This window comes from Oncorhynchus gorbuscha, linkage group LG21, assembly GCF_021184085.1.
Source record: "Oncorhynchus gorbuscha isolate QuinsamMale2020 ecotype Even-year linkage group LG21, OgorEven_v1.0, whole genome shotgun sequence".
NCBI lineage: Eukaryota > Metazoa > Chordata > Actinopteri > Salmoniformes > Salmonidae > Oncorhynchus > Oncorhynchus gorbuscha.
Genome location: NC_060193.1, coordinates 45,826,695 through 45,843,245, shown reverse-complemented (window position 1 = coordinate 45,843,245; position 16,551 = coordinate 45,826,695).

The window sequence follows — 16,551 nt, the reverse complement described above, 5'->3', positions numbered from 1 at the left end:
GAGAGAGACAAAGAGCGAGGGAGCGAGAGAGAAAGATAGAGGGAGAGAGAGAGAGAGAGAGAGAGAGAGAGAGAGAGAGAGAGAGAGAGAGAAATGGAGAGAGAGAGAGAAATGGAGAGAGAGAGAGAGAGAGAAAGAGAGAGAGAGAGAGAGAGAGGGAAGGAGAGAGAGAGAGACAGAGAGACAGAGAGACAGATAGAAAGGGAAGGAGAGAGAGAGAGAGAGACAGAGAGACAGATAGAAAGGGAAGGAGAGAGAGAGAGAAAGACAGATAGAAAGGGAAGGAGAGAGAGAGAGAAAGACAAACAGGGAGGAGAGAGAGAGAGAGAGAGACAGACAGATGGGGAGGGAGAGAGAGAGAAAGACAGATGGGGAGGGAGAGAGAAATACAGATTGAGAGAGGGAGGTAGAGAGAGAGAAAGAGGAGAGAGATAGGGAGGGAGAAAAATATGTATGGAGACAGGAGAGAGGGAGGGAGCGAGAGAGGGAGGAAGACAGAGGGAGGGAGAGAGAAAGAGATAGATAGGGAGGGAGAAAAAGACAGGAATGAGACAGAAGAGAGAGAGACAGAGAGAGAGGGAGGGAGGAAGAGAGAAAGAGGAGAGAGAGAGAAAGAGAGAGATAGGGAGGGAGAAAAAGACAGGAATGGAGACAGGAGAGAGGGAGGGAGCGAGAAAGAGAGAGAGAGAGAGAGAGAGGGAGGGAGAGAGAGAGAGAGAGAGAGGCCAGACCAGACTGCTGAGACTGAATTGTCGGGGGACCCCACTGAGGATCATTTGCTAACAGCTTCACGCCACACGTGATAAACAGTATACAGATAGCAGGAATTTTCACATGCATGTCTTGCATTGTTTATTCTTATTCCCACTCCCATCACAAACAAACCCAATGACATGCACGCACATACACAGACAGTGTGAGGAACACCTGCTGAGATGCTAGGGAATCAACACCGTGTTGATCTGAGCAGTGTGTGGAGGACCTGTTTAATGAGCACGGTGTCCCCTGGCCTGTTCTCTCGCTCGCTCGCACACACACACCTCACACTGGCACAGTAAAACACACACACACGCACAGTCTTCCGGCCTGTTCACTATCTCTATTAAAGAGACCGGTTATGAATCATTAAAAGGACCACAGCACCATATTACAGACGCGGGCACGACCCCTGTGTTAGAATAATAACACAGGGGGCAGACGGGAAGTGAACAGCACTGGCTCCGTGTTACGGGGGGAGAGAGGTGACGCAGGACACTCCTTTGCTCGTCTCATTATGTGAAGGAGATCAGATTATGCATGCATGATATCGAAATGGAACATATTAGTTCGCCCGAGCCAAAAATGACAAAGACGTGAAAGGAATAATGTCTAGCCTGTGTTTACCCTCCCGAACCACTGTAATGACGTGCTGATGGCATGATATTTGTTGTCTGTGGCTGGTGCTGGTTTGGTAATAACAGCGCTGGTCAAATGAGAGATACAGCGAGATCCTGTCTATTGAAACAGCATAAAAGGCATCCTGTGGTTTCTTGGCTCTGGGCCAAGCATCTCCAGCAGGCAGAGACAACATTTAGGAATCTAGTAATGAACCAGTGTCCTTTGTACCCCCAGTTGATTAGAGTGTTGGAGAGAGATGAAGGAGATGAGAGACAGACAGGGAGGGAAGAGTGGGACCAGAACCAGCATTCGTGGGAGAGAGGCCTCTCAAACCCAAATGAGCTTGTCAGCAGCACTCCAGTCCTCAACCAAGAGGAGAACAGTGGGCCCAACGTCCTACACAGTCACTTCTATTATTCACTCACACAACCAACAATCGCCCCCCTGTGGACCGAGGTGTTTCCCAGTCATTTCCAGGGTAATATTTTCAAGGTTGCTTGAAATTCAACGTCTTTTTAAAAGACCCACGGGCTGTGTAGCCTGGCAGAGAGTTACTGGATGAACTCAGCCGTCAGTCAGTCAGTCAGTCAGTCAGTCGGTAGCTCTGTGTGTTACTACAGAGAACTAATATTAGCCTATGTGATTGCCTCAAATAGAGGAGAGCCCTCTTTCGCTCTCTCCCGTTTAGCAAGTTAATGAAGTCAAGGGGACCGGAATAGCGAAGCAGTTTGTTTAGAATATAAACAGAATAATTTTGCCTTTCAGTAATCTAGATGGTATGGGAAAAAACAAGCATTTCACTACACCAGCAATAACATCTGCTAAATATGTGTATGTGACCAATAACATTTGATTTGAAACATTTTGCCCATCGAGCACCCATAGCTAGTACCCGTAGCTGGTACCCACAGCTAGTACCCATAGCTAGTACCCGTAGCTGGTACCCACAGCTAGTACCCATAGCTAGTACCCGTAGCTGGTACCCACAGCTAGTACCCATAGCTAGTACCCGTAGCTGGTACCCACAGCTAGTACACATAGCTAGTACCCGTAGCTGGTACCCACAGCTAGTACACATAGCTAGTACCCGTAGCTGGTACCCACAGCTAGTACACATAGCTAGTACCCACAGCTAGTACACATAGCTAGTACCCACAGCTAGTACACATAGCTAGTACCCACAGCTAGTACACATAGCTAGTACCCACAGCTAGTACCCATAGCTAGTACCCGTAGCTGGTACCCACAGCTAGTACACATAGCTAGTACCCATAGCTAGTACCCGTAGCTGGTACCCACAGCTAGTACCCATAGCTAGTACCCGTAGCTGGTACCCACAGCTAGTACACATAGCTAGTACCCACAGCTAGTACCCATAGCTAGTACCCACAGCTAGTACACATAGCTAGTACCCACAGCTAGTACCCATAGCTAGTACCCGTAGCTGGTACCCACAGCTAGTACACATAGCTAGTACCCATAGCTAGTACCCGTAGCTGGTACCCACAGCTAGTACCCATAGCTAGTACCCATAGCTGGTACCCACAGCTAGTACCCATAGCTAGTACCCGTAGCTGGTACTCACAGCTAGTACCCATAGCTAGTACCCATAGCTAGTACACATAGCTAGTACATATAGCTAGTACCCACAGCTAGTACACATAGCTAGTACCCGTAGCTAGTACACGTAGCTAGTACCCATAGCTAGTACCCGTAGCTGGTACCCGTAGCTAGTACACATAGCTAGTACCCATAGCTAGTACCCATAGCTAGTACCCATAGCTGGTACCCGCAGCTGGTACCCATAGCTAGTACCCATAGCTAGTACCCATAGCTAGTACATATAGCTAGTGCCCAAAGCTAGTACACATAGCTAGTACATATAGCTAGTACCCGTAGCTAGTACACATAGCTAGTACCCGTAGCTGGTACCCACAGCTAGTACCCATAGCTAGTACCCATAGCTAGTACCCATAGCTAGTACACATAGCTAGTACACATAGCTAGGCCTACATGTATATGAAGAGGGACTTGAGTTAAACTAGAAAGGTGAGAGAGGACACTGGACAGAAAGAAGCTCAGGAGGGATAAAAGTGAGAGGCTGTGTTATATTGATGACAAGGCTGAGAGTCCAAGGGGCTGGGAAGGGACAAAAGCACCGCTATTTTCTTCGCTGCAGTGGAGAGAAACTTTCTGAAGGGCAAGAAGTTGGGAGGTCTACACTGCTCCTGTCCTGAGAGGGTTACGCAATCACACTGTCTTAAGCTCTGTCTAGACCCCCGTCCACAGCACTGATAATACTTTGTTAAACTAGCCAGTTGGTCATTTTAGGAAAAACCCTTTAAAAAGGTCACAGACATCTGCATCTGCACCTTCATCTCATAACCTGTTAACATGGCAGCCATATACACAATCATAGATATTCCACGATCATAGATATTCCACAGACGGCAATAGAACAAAGTGGCCACTATCACTTTTAATGAGTGAAGTGATGGCATTCTCTCTTTGCAGTGGCAGTGATGGTGTTTATCTGAGGAAAAGGAGAGGAGGGCAGATAGCGAGAGAGAGAGAAAGGAGAGGACAAATTGAATGAGAGAGAGAGGGAACGATAGATAGAGACAAGTGTAAAGAGAGAGGAGGGATGATCGAGAGCAAGAGAAAGAGAGCGTGGAGGATAGAGGGGGCGAGAGAGGGGATATATAGCTAGCTAGAGAGAGAAAGAGGGGGAGGACGGACAGACAGACAGACAGACAGACAGACAGACAGACAGACAGACAGACAGACAGACAGACAGACAGACAGACAGACAGACAGACAGACAGACAGACAGACAGACAGACAGACAGACAGACAGACAGACAGACAGACAGACAGACAGACAGACAGACAGACAGACAGACAGACAGACAGACAGACAGACAGACAGACAGACAGACAGACGGGTCGATAGCTAGAGAGAGAGCAGGAGAGGGAGACAGAGAGAAAGAGAGCGGGAGAGGAGGAAAGATGGAGAAAGGTAGAGAGAAAGAGGGAAGGATAAATAGAGGGGAGGATAGATTTTTTTTAAAGGATAAATAGAGAGAGATAGAGAGAGAGGGGAGGATAGATGGAGAAATTAACCTGGAGAAGAGTCCCCTGACAAAGCTGGTCCTCTGTTCACAAACACAAATAGACCCCACAGAGCCCCAGGACAGCAACACAATTAGACCCAACCAAATCATGAGAAAACAAAAATAAAAATACTTGACACATTGGAAAGAATTAACAAAAAAACAAAGCAAACTAGAATGCTATTGGGCCCTAAGTACACAGTGGCAGAAAACCTGACCACAGTGACTGACCCAAAATTATGTGCAGACTCAGTGAGCATAGCCTTGCTATTGAGAAAGGCAGACCTGGCTCTCAAGAGAAGACAGGCTGTGTGTACACTGCCCACAAAATGAGGTGGAAACTGAGCTGCACTTCCTAACCTCCTGCCAAATGTATGACCATATTAGAGACACATATTTCCCTCAGATTACAGACCCACAAAGAATTCAAAAATAAATTAGATTTTGATAAACTCCCATATCTATTGGGTGAAATACCACAGTGTGCCATCACAGCAGCAATATTTGTGACCTGTTGCCACAAGAAAAGGGCAACCAGTGAAGAACAAACCCCATTGTAAATACAACCTATATTTATGTTTATTTATTTTCCCTTTTGTACTTTAACTAATTGGACATTGTTACAACACTGTATATATACATAATATGACATTTTAAATGTCTTTATTCTTTTGGAACTTTTGGAAGTGAAATGTTTACAGTACATTTTCTATTGTTTATGATCCATTTCACTTGCTTTGTCAATGTAGGCATATGTTTTCCATGGCAATAAAGCCCTTAAATTGAATTGGAGAGACGGTATAATGGAGGCCCATTTGAATCGTTATAGAAAGAGGTAGTGAGCCATGCTGTAGAACTGCACAGCACAGCCCTGCAGATAAGCAACTCTATTTGTCCATTATTACGGCTGTAAAAACAAGGCAGACAGGCTAACATGCTAACAAGTGACACTAATCTCTATGAGGCTTAAATGGATTCCTTTACAACAGTTCTGTTGTTGTCACCAACACGAACTCACACCCACCCACCTACCCACACACATACACACACAAATCCCCAATTACAATTAATTGGAGAGAAAACAAGTCACATTGATTATAGTATTATTATATTATTAACAGCGTGCAACAATGAAAGAGCGGAGGTTGCCTTATATCCCTACAAAACACTATGAGAAATTATAGGAAGAAGCCTGTAACACTGTGGCCTAATGCTGAGAAATATGACCACATTGAAATTCATAGTCGTAGCCCTACATTCCCCCCTTCCCCCCAAAATAAATCGATCCAAGTTTGACAGAGAATTTTCCTTCGCAAACTCCCCCCCCCCCCAAATCTTATCAGTAATTACAGCGGATTCACTGTTCTGTTCTCACAAATCATTTCCTGCCATTTAATTATCACAACGAGTGTGACAGAGAGGAAAACAACACGTCTTCTCTTCTTCATCACATTTTACTGCTCGCTGCTGTGTGTGCATGTGTGTGCATGTGTGTGCATGTGTGTGCATATGTGTGCCATCCCTGGCCTCACCCTCAAATCAGCAAGACTGTTGAAAGGGTACTGCCTTGCCTATAATGAAAAAAAGCCCCAAGTCGCCTCACTCCGGACAGCTACAAATACATCCGTGACTTCAGCAAAATGGATCTAAGAACAGCATGGGGGGGGGGGGGGGACTGTTATCGCTCCATGTCAATGCCCTACAGCCATTTGACCAGTCGTAATGTTTCCCTCAGGCACACAATACAGCCTTCATCCACTTGACATGAGGGCACATCATACCAGGGCATAGAGAAAAAATATACATTACGCCCAGAGAATTCCAAACGCTGTGGTGCATTATAATCAGTTAACCCAACTGTTATGTGTCATGTTTTGTCTTATATTGTCTTGTCATTATGCTTTCCCTTCTGTTCGTTTCCCCCTGCTGGTCTTTTTAGGTTCGTTCCCTTTTTTCTCTCTCCCTCCCTCTCTCTCTTCTCTCTATCGTTCCGTCCCTGCTCCCAGCTGTTCCTATTCCCCTACTCAATCATCTAATCTTTTCACACCTGTTCCGTATCTTGCCCTCTGATTAGAGTCCCTATTTCTTCCCTTATCTTCCGTTTCTGTCCTGTCGGATCCTTGTATTCTGTTCACCGTGCTGTGTCTTTGTATCGCCCTGTCGTGTCGTGTTTCCCTCAGATGCTGCGTGGTGAGCAGGTGTCTGAGTCTGCTACGGTCAAGTGCCTTCCCGAGGCAACCTGCAGTTCATTATCGAGTCTCCAGTCAGTTCTCGTGATTACGAGTGAAATTGTTTCTTATGCTTTATTTACCGCTCCGATTTGTCTAGGAGTATTGCTATTTCCTTTAACTGGATTAAAGACTCTGTTTTCGCCAAGTCGCTTTTGGGTCCTCATTCACCTGCATAACAGAAGGATCCGACCAAGAATGGACCCAGCGACTATGGATTCTCTCTACTCTACTCTCGAGTTCCAGGGAGCGATGCTCGGCAGACACGAGCAGGAATTGTCTGCTGCTCGGCATGCCGTTGAGACCCTGGCCGCTCAGGTCTCCGACCTCTCAGGACAGTATCAGAGTCTTCGTCTCGTGCCACCAGCTACTTCCGGGTCTTCCGAGCCTCCGGAACCTAGGGTTAATAACCCACCATGTTATTCTGGGCAGCCCACTGAGTGCCGCTCCTTTCTCACCCAGTGTGATATAGTGTTCTCTCTCCAACCCAACACATACTCAAGAGAGAGCTCGGATTGCCTACGTCATATCACTCCTTACTGGTCGGTCTCGGCAGTGGGGCACAGCTATCTGGGAGGCAAGCGCTGAGTGTACTAACAATTATCTGAACTTTAAAGAGGAGATGATAAGGGTTTTTGATCGTTCAGTTTTTGGGAAAGAAGCTTCCTGGTCCCTGTCTTCCCTATGTCAAGGTAATCGATCCATAACGGATTACTCTATAGAGTTTCGCACTCTTGCTGCCTCCAGTAACTGGAACGAGCAGGCGTTGCTCGCTCGTTTTCTGGAGGGACTCCACGCTAAGGTTAAGGATGAGATTCTCTCTCGGGAGGTTCCATCCAGCGTGGATTCTTTGATTGAACTCGCTATTCGCATTGAACGACGGGTAGACCTTCGTCACCGAGCTCATAGAAGAGAGCTCGCGTTAACTGTGTCTCCCCTCTCTCCGACACTACCATCTTTCCCCACTGACTCTGGTGTTGAGCCCATGCAGCTGGGGGGTATTCGCATTTCGACTAAGGAGAGGGAACGGAGAATCACCAACCGCCTCTGTCTCTATTGCGGTTCCGCTGGTCATTTTGTCATTTCATGTCCAGTTAAAGGCCAGAGCTCATCAGTAAGCGGAGGGCGACTGATAAGCGCTACTAGACGGTCCTCTCCGTCAAGTACCTGTACTACCTTACCGGTCCATCTACGCTGGACCGGATCGGCAGCTTCCTGCAGTGCATTAATAGACTCTGGGGCGGAGGGCTGTTTTATGGACGAAGCCTGGGCTCGGGAACATGACATTCCTCTCAGACAGTTAGGGGAGCCCACGGTCATGTTCGCCTTGGATGGTAGTCCTCTCCCCAGTATATTATGTGAAACACTACCTTTAACCCTCACTGTATCTGGTAACCATAGTGAGACCATTTCCTTTTTGATTTTTTGTTCACCTTTTACACCTGTTGTTTTGGGTCATCCCTGGCTAGTGTGTCATAATCCTTCTTTTGATTGGTCTAGTAATTCTATCCTTTCCTGGAACGTTTCTTGTCATGTGAAGTGTTTAATGTCTGCAATTTCTCCTGTTTGTTCTGCTCCCTCTTCACAGGAGGAACCTGGTGATTTGACAGGAGTGCCGGAGGAATATCATGGTCTGCGCACGGTCTTCAGTCGGTCCAGAACCAACTCCCTTCCTCCTCACCGGTCGTATGATTGTTGTTCTGATCTCCTCAAGAAGCGTTTTGCATCCGCTCCTATCCTTGTTGCACCTGACGTCACTAAACAGTTTATTGTTGAGGTTGACGCGTCGGGGCTGGGCGTGGGAGCCATTCTGTCCCAGCGCTCCGATACTGACGATGGGGTCCACCCTTGTGCGTATTTTTCTCATCGCCTGTCACCGTCGGAACGTAACTATGATGTGGCTAACCGCGAACTGCTCGCCATCCGTTTAGCCCTAGGCAAATGGCGACAGTGGTTGGAGGGGGCGACCGTTCCTTTTGTCGTTTGGACTGACCAAAAGAACCTTGAGTACATCCGTTCTGCCAAACGACTGAATGCGCGTCATGCTCGTTGGGCGTTGTTTTTCGCTCGTTTCGAGTTCGTTATTTCTTATTGCCCGGGTACTAAGAACACCAAGCCTCATGCTTTATCCCGTCTCTTTAGTTCTTCTGTGGCTTCTACCGATCCCGAGGGGATTCTTCCTGTTGGGCGTGTTGTCGGGTTGACAGTCTGGGGAATTGACAGTCTGGGGAATTGAAAGACAGGTTAAGCAAGCACTCACGCACACTGCGTCGCCGCGCGCTTGTCCTAGTAACCTTCTTTTCGTTCCTGTTTCTACTCGTCTGGCTGTTCTTCAGTGGGCTCACTCTGCCAAGTTAGCTGGCCATCCCGGCGTTCGAGGTACTCTTGCTTCTATTCGCCAGCGCTTTTGGTGGCCTACTCAGGAGCGTGACACGCGCCGTTTCGTGGCTGCGTGTTCGGACTGCGCGCAGAATAAGTCTGGTAATTTTTTTTCTGCTTCTGCGCCTGGTCTTGCTGGGTCTCAGTCTGTTCCCTGCCACCGCATCTCTCCTAGTCTTGTTCCTGCCCTTACTGTGTCTCAGTCTGTCCCTAGTTGTTACTCTCCTGGCCTGTTTGGTCCTGTTTGCTCTAAAGCTTTCAGTTCTCTACCCGTGTCTCATTTTTTTTTTAGAGTAGTACCCTAGTTTCCCTTTTTATCATTTTCCGTTACGGTCCTGAGGAGAGGAGTTGGGTTCTTTCTCGGGACGTGCTGGACCGTTTGTGATCTATGATTTCCTCCGTTGCCGCCAGTGTTCCTCCTCGAGAGCGCCAGGAGGCGCTCGGTGAGTGGGGGGTACTGTCATGTTTTGTCTTATATTGTCTTGTCATTATGCTTTCCCTTCTGTTCGTTTCCCCCTGCTGGTCTTTTTAGGTTCGTTCCCTTTTTTCTCTCTCCCTCCCTCTCTCTCTTCTCTCTATCGTTCCGTCCCTGCTCCCAGCTGTTCCTATTCCCCTACTCAATCATCTAATCTTTTCACACCTGTTCCGTATCTTGCCCTCTGATTAGAGTCCCTATTTCTTCCCTTATCTTCCGTTTCTGTCCTGTCGGATCCTTGTATTCTGTTCACCGTGCTGTGTCTTTGTATCGCCCTGTCGTGTCGTGTTTCCCTCAGATGCTGCGTGGTGAGCAGGTGTCTGAGTCTGCTACGGTCAAGTGCCTTCCCGAGGCAACCTGCAGTTCATTATCGAGTCTCCAGTCAGTTCTCGTGATTACGAGTGAAATTGTTTCTTATGCTTTATTTACCGCTCCGATTTGTCTAGGAGTATTGCTATTTCCTTTAACTGGATTAAAGACTCTGTTTTCGCCAAGTCGCTTTTGGGTCCTCATTCACCTGCATAACAGTTATGGGTGGTGTGGAGAAGAAATCGACCGCATTACATAGCGGGATATTCTTTTTGAGGATGTATGGTATCGTTGTGACAATATCGCAATATCAGTGTTTTGCTAGTTTGCTGTACCTGCACCAAATCTCCAGTATAGCTTGTTCCCCATCTTCTTTTTTAAAATAGGGAGCCCATTTGTTTCCAGCACTTCTATTTCCATGACTGATCAAAACAAATGTTCTCATGGGTCTCTCTTGTCCGTCTGTAGCAGATATATGGTGAGCAACATGTTTGGAACTTCGAATTGCAATACATTTACAACACATAGAATCGTAAGAATTGTGAGAATTGCAATACATATCATATCGGCACACACTGTAAATATTGTGATAATATCGTATCGCGAGGTCCCTGGAAATTCCCAGCACTAATGGGGACTTAATTAATTGACTGTATAAAAGCCTAGGTCTTGAAGCTGTAAATACCTACAGAACATGTGTTCTGCATTATTGGGGCATCAACTAATAACACCATCCAAGACAAATGTAATTGTTGTCGCTTTAAAAATCGCACAAATGTTCAGCAACGTGAATAATAATCATTTCTCCTCCATGTCTGTTCCATGAGAACGTTTTATACAGCACAGTAGCAGGTCCCCATATTGGGGATAGTCTGATTATAATGATGAGGACTAGAAATGGCTCACTATGGAGGTTAAAGGTCAGAGAGACACATTAATAACTGATGGAGAGGCTTCACAAGTTCCCCTCAAATCCATAACCTCTATTTCTGACTACACTCTCCTCTCCCCTAGTCCCTACTTGTCCAAAGCCAGACTAGCCATAGCATCCTTGTGCTCTAAAATCACTCATTTGAAGCCACTAGTCTGCTTTAAAGGGGCTTATAGACTCACAGAAAAGGCCTCTCGAATGTAGGTGGAGGGGACTTTTCGCTGGCCATCTCTGTGCCTATCGATGGAGAGCTTGGGCACTTTTCAAAACGTGTTTTCGAACTAAAACAGGTAGTCTATAGTCTCTAATTTAGATATATTTTTTATCAAACGTTCAAATCTCCAAGGCTCTCAAAAATGTTAGGAATTTGTGCCTCTAGTGCAAATCAAAAGGCTAATTGTGGACCTTTTTAGTGAAGAATTGTTTGTTTTCTAGGATGTGTTTTGCTTTTCGTACATTGATGTGAATATTGATGTGTATAGTGTATATTAATATGTATATGGATGCGTATAGTGTATATTGATGTGTATGTTGATGTGTATAGTGTATATTGAGGTGTATACATGGCTCATCTGTAAAAGAGACCTTGGTCTCAGCATTACTCCCTATCAAAAACATTTTTTTCTAAATAAATAAACAATCTACAATTAACAAAGATGAATAAATTAAAGAATTTGATCAATTAACTATTTTTTTAATCAGAAACAACTTTGATGGCATTGTTTCCAGTGATCCCAGTATTATTCACCCAAATATCATATTTATGCTCAAAGTGAATACCTCATCAAAGCTCTACTGACGTAAAACTACAAAGATAAATCTAACTACTGAAACGATAAAGAATAAAAGACGTAATTTAATAAAGGCAATTGAACTATTCTACTCACCAACCAGAGACTCAACCAGGTTTATAAACGCACACAGTTTGCATAGAACACTGCCCTTGGTAACACATTGAAACACCAAATAAGTCAATTGAGGATGTTTGGCGCCCGAGGCACTAACCACTAACCACTAACCATCAACAGGCCAATAGGTTGACTGACTGAGAGGACATACATTTTTGTCCACCGGAGCTTTGCTTGGGGTGTGAAACTATTTGCCATACGTGATGTCTTAATGTCCTACTTTAAACCTGACCCATGCTAAGCCAATCATGTGTTTGATTATAGGGAAATGGAGAAAGTGTGATAGATTCATTTCAATGTACTAAACATGAAACCAAAAAGTGTTTGAATAAAAGACAACAAACTCCTGGGCCAAAGGGAAGAGGCATTCAGCAGAGTTCTACACGCCATAGCCTACATTAGTAATAACACATTTGACCTATGTTTAGTAATGTAACATGTGGTCATGTCAAAAACATGTGGGTGAGGTTTCTTTCTAAAGGGACAGCAATCACTTTTAGGCCATGGGGCGGATTGTAGCCTAGCAGTAGAGTGTTGGTCCAATTAACAGAAAGGTTGCCGGTTTGAATCACCGTGCTACAAGGTGAAAAATCTGCCGGTGTGCCCTTGAGCAAGACACTTAATCGTAATTTGCTCCAGTGCCGCCATACTACTACGGCTGACCTGTAAAACAACACATTTCACTGCACCTATCTGGTGTATGTGACAATAGAATGTTTTCCCCCCCAATAACTTTGCCAAAGCATCCTGTTCATAGGTGTATACAGCACTGTAGCCTATTGAGGGAAATGTAAACTTGTATGCCCTTGTCCACACCTGCTGTGCCATGTATAGAATGCCCTTATGGAAAGTCAAACCACAGATGCAATTGCCATTTAGGACCTCTTCTGGTATCAGAGAACTGTTGTGTGGTGAAGAGGTGTCGCAAGGTTCCTTTCAAATAAAATTAAACCATCCCATGATCACAGAGATTTGACTGAAAGTTTCTAATAGGCCTAACAGTTATTTGATTTGGAATAAAGGCCAAATGATCACCATGGTGATGCCATCTCTGTCGTGATGGGAATAGCTGCCTTAACACTGCATGCGATGTGAAATCCAAAATACACTCGGATGTTTTTTTTTTTTTGGGGGGGGGGTTATGCAATTTATTAAAGGGCATTAATATAAACAAAGCGTGTATCCTAGGCTACTGCATTGGCCAGAGTGGCTATTTGAACAGATATGTAGACGGCAAACTATAGCCTACGTAGGATAATAGAATAAAACATGACTGATCTCGTATACAATAGATCATATAAGACGCCGGTACTTACAGTATCTGGGGCAACCAAAGAGGAATTGTTCTTCTCACAGTTTGATCAATCTACAGTCCCTCGTCCTCTGTCAAACCCCGCTCACTAAACACTTGACGGGTGATGTGTGTCCAGACGCGTTTACGCTGAATTACCACCGAGCACAACAATAGTGATGAACCGCAGCGAAACTTGGCAGACGAAAAAAAAAAAAAACATCTACGCAGCCAGAAAGAAAAATGAAGAGAAGCACCGACTTCATTGGATAAGGAAATGTTGGAGCGATGCTGTTGCTTCCTTATTGGACACTAGTCAGACGATGCCCTTCCCGATTGGATAGGAGGAAGAAAAAATATAGGTGGATACAAATAAATTGGACGTGATTGGTGAATTTTGACAAGTGAATTGCGCACGACGCTTGGACGCAACTATCCGAATCTTTTACTCTTTCCAAACGTGTAACTTATATTATCCTGAAATTAAATGTCTTTATAGAGCATTCATAAAGGCGTTATGCACTATGCATAGATGCTTCACAAATAATTTATCAGCAAAGTCATCATATATATAAAGCATTCATAGCAGTATAGACAATTACCTATGTATATTCTGAGGCATTATATGCTTATCAGAGCCAATTTGCCCAGGGCCTCATAAAAGGTTATAACGGGTTTATGAATGCTTCATTAATTGGGGCCATTATTCCTGGTGTGAAAAAAAAGTGGTAACAGACTTAAATAGTTAATAGTCAGCACCCTGAACTTCTGTTTGAAGTCCTTCAATGTAAAGAACTTACAGAGCACAAATGTTTCTTCCATTGCCATGGACACATCCTCTCAATCATGTAGGCACATGCCCAAAATGGCAAAGTTCCCTTCCCTCCACATAATCTTTATTTTACTTTAAAAATGTATTTAACTTTAATTTAAGTGAAACTCCACATTTCTTCATAATAAATGACTATCTTTGAAGAGACCAGGCATAAATGATTGCATATTGAACAAAAATATATAGGCAACACATGCAACAATTTGAAAGATTTTACTGAGTTACAGTTCATATAAGGAAATCGGTAAATAAAAAAGTAATCTAATCTATAGATTTCACATGACTGGGAATACAGATATGCATCTGTTGGTCAAAAATACATTTAAAAAAAGGTAGGGACATGGATCAGAAAACTTGTCAGTATCTGGTGTGACCACTATTTTCCTCATGCAGCACAACACATTTCCTTCACATAGAGTTGATCAGGCTGTTGATTGTGGCCTGTGGAATGTCGATCCACTTCTCTTCATTGGCTTGCGAAGTTGCTGGATATTGGCGGGAACTGGAACGCGCTGTCGTACGTCGGTCCAGAGCATCCCAAACATGCTCAATGGGTGACATGTCTGGTGAGTATGCAGGCCATGGGAGTATTGGGACATTTTCAGCTTCCAGGAATTGTGTACAGATCCTTTGTGACGTGGTGAGGTTTGACCAAGGTGCAGAGAAAAGACCAGACGAGGAATCAGTGGTTAAGGACAAACATAATACTTTACTGTGATCCTTCGGTTACCGTTTCTCAGTAACACAGGAAAAACAAACACTACGTCTCAAAAACTCACTTAGGAGACAAACGTACATGGCAAACACTTCAAGCTTCTGCAAAGGACAACAGAAACGTACCTCTATAAACAGGGAAATCCTAATGACTAATAGGACACACCTGAATGTCATTAATGTTTCTAGGACAGTCTGTCGCCCTCTTGTGATTGGTGGAACCATGACATCCTTGCAACATGAGGCCGTGCATTATCATGCTGAAACATGCGGTGATGGCGGTGGATGAATGGCACAACAATGGGCCTCAGGATCTCGTCACGGTATCTCTGTGCATTCAAATTGTGTTTGTTGTCCGTAGCTTATGCCTGCCCATAACATAACCCCACCGCGGAGCACTCTGTTCACCACGTTGACATCAGCAAACCACTCGCCCACACAACGTCTGCGGTTTGTGAGGCCAGTTGGGCATACCGTACTGACAAATTCTCTGAAATGGCGTTGGAGGAGGCTTATGGTAGAGAAATTAACATTAAATGATCTGACAACAGCTCTGGTGGACATTCCTGCAGTCAGCATGCCAATTGCACAGTCCCTCAAAACTTGAGCCACTGTGGCATTGTGCAGTTGTCACACAACACATTTTAGAGTGGCCTTTCATTGTCCCCAGCACAAGGTGCACCTGTTTAATGATCATGCAGTTTAATGAACTATTAGATACGCCACACCTGTCAAGTGGATGGATTATCTCGGCAAATGAGAAATGCTCACCAACAGGGATGTTAACACATTTTTTCCCCCAGAGAATTTGAGAGAACTATGTTTTTAGTGCGCATGGACCATTTCTGCGATCTTATATTTCAGGTCATGAAACGTGGGACCAACACTTTAAATGTTGCGTTTACATTCTGGTTCAGTGTATAATTTAGGCATATTTGAATTATCAATTTGGAGCTGAATATGATGATACTTAATAACTACAGTATGCTCATTGTTCAATGCATTTGCACATCCATCTATTATTTAGAATATCTGTAAATACACTGTCATGGCCAAATTTGCAAACTACAGAATAAAGTGCGTGTGTGTGTGTGTCAAATATTCACTGACTCACCGCACCTGCCTGGAGGGAGAACGACTTGGGGACTAGTCACGTCTGCAAACAGTCCTGAAGACGTTCCACAGGAGCCAGCCAGCCAAAACAATGATGAGCAGGGAAAATGTGTTCAAACCACACACATACACACCACCGCTGGCTTCATGGATGAATCACGTAATAGCTGCACTCTGGTGAGTCACTCCCCAATGTCCTGAAGACTGTAGCCGACAACAGAGCATTGTGGCCAACAGTCACTTGTAGTTAGTCAGAGCCACAAAAGACATGGGGATATGGGAATCTGTAGTTTCTTTAACATCAATGGAGTAATTCTGCATAGTACTGTATTCTATAAGGCACCATTCACTCATTCATGAGTAGGTTACGAGCAGATGACTGTGTTGTACATTACCCTAATGAAAGTCATGGAGGGTGTTGTTTTTAGCTAAGCCTACCCAAGATGGTACATCAAACTACAGTAGGAGTCATGAATGAGGAACATGGCAGCTGGGCTTGAGGAACAGAAACAGACAGAACAGACAGAATGCACAACAGACAGACATGAAAAGATCGTGATTGGAGAAAAACATCTACACGCCATCCAAGGACATGTGTTCAAGAAAATGAAGAGACAAGACAACACAACACGTCGGTCATGTAGAGTGGAGAGCAACGGATCATTATTTGCAGCCAAGTTTAAAAACACATCACACACTGTGCTGTCCCACTGGCCCTCACAATAACAACGGCACAACACGACACCCTGCTACCCAGAATACCAGTGGAAGCACTGCTCATTTAAAGCCCCTATACTGGACAGGAGACGAGAGCAATCACTTACAAGGCAGGCCGAGTCAGCCTAACCTCACACCCAGAACCTCTGTTACAAGAGACTAGT